General features: G+C 64.9%; 1 long non-coding RNA gene across 1 annotated transcript in view; it reads right to left on the bottom strand.

Moving 5' to 3' along the window:
- Positions 1-1,257, bottom strand: part of LOC105532535 — a 7,133-nt gene extending 5,876 nt beyond the window's left edge. The window contains exon 1 of the long non-coding RNA XR_001004999.1: positions 574-1,257. This is a non-coding gene — a long non-coding RNA (uncharacterized LOC105532535). The remainder of the gene's footprint in view (positions 1-573) is intronic.

The following is a 1,257-nucleotide window of genomic DNA, read 5'->3' as shown; positions in this document are numbered from 1 at the left end:
GGCCCTGCCCGGTGGCCTGCCCTAAGCCCTGAGCTGCTGCCTAATAGAGGGGGATCCCCACATGCTCCCCAGTGCCCCCATGCCATGCCATCCCCACATCCTGCCTCCTGTGTTCTGCACCCACTTTCTTCTGAGATCCCTTCTCAGCAACGACCTCCTCCCCATCTTCAGCCTCCCCATCTTCAGCCTCCCCATCTCCTGCCCACCCACCTGAACCTGGGGACCACGTTTCCATCCATGACTTACACCCCCTCTGGCCACACTGTGTCTCTCTCCTCCTGCCCATTGTCCACACGCTCAGTTCGCACCCTCACTTCACTCCTGACCACTGCCCTCTGCCCTCAGCACCCCCCTGACCAGCTGAGCTTCTAGTGGCCACTTCAGGTAAGTGTTATATGGCCTTTCTCTCACGTGACCTTCCTGTGCCGGCAGAGAATCCGCAGGGCCGCAGCACCGCCTCCCTCCGCGAGCCTGCGCCCCCGCCCCTGGGTCGGGGTTGGGATGCGGGCTCTGCAGACTCCCCGGCGAAGAGCTCTACGTGGGGGCTGTCCCTGCCCCACTTAGTCGAAGGGCCTTGGTGTGGGGGCCTCCGCTGTCAAGGCGGGGGAACCGGTTCTCTCGATTTCTCTCTCCTTCCCCAGCGGTTTCAACGCAGACGTGAGCCCGAGCCGGGCCCGCCCCGCCCCCTGCTCTCCGGCTCTCACGCCGCCCCGGAGAAAGGCTGCCCACCTGCCCTGGGACCCCTACAGTGCCCCCAGGAGAGTGGCCCCTGGAGAATGCACTCTGAGACAGTGACTATCCGTGCGGAGTCCCAGAGCAGGGGCCCCCAGAGCTCTCCGGAGTGGTCACAAGCCCCACTCCCGCCCTGGCACCGGTGTGTCAGGGATGGGGGAGAGCCTAACTAAATCTACCTGCGCCCCTCCACCAAAGCCACGAGTCAGTGGTCTTCTCCGGAAGTGCATGGCCCCTCCAGACTCCCACACTGACCACACCTCCTCCTGCCCCCTAAGGTGACCCGGACCAGGGGCCAGGAGACCGTCGCTGGCCGAAGCTGAGGGACCGAAGAAGCAGGGTCCAACCGAGGCCCCCGTAGGGCTCCTTCGCCACTTTCTCAAGCGTTTCTTGACGAGGAAAGGGTGTACACTGAGTCACTACGCACACTGGGCCCCGGAGGCGGGGTCATCGAGCTGCCCTGAGCCAACAAACCCCAAGGTGGACGCTGCCCCCGGCGCCCCTTCTCCCTGGACCCCGTAGCGC

Source organism: Mandrillus leucophaeus, unplaced genomic scaffold (genome assembly GCF_000951045.1).
Source record: "Mandrillus leucophaeus isolate KB7577 unplaced genomic scaffold, Mleu.le_1.0 Scaffold966, whole genome shotgun sequence".
NCBI lineage: Eukaryota > Metazoa > Chordata > Mammalia > Primates > Cercopithecidae > Mandrillus > Mandrillus leucophaeus.
The sequence above is the reverse complement of the archived record's forward strand: the minus strand, read 5'-3'. Positions and strand labels throughout refer to the sequence as shown.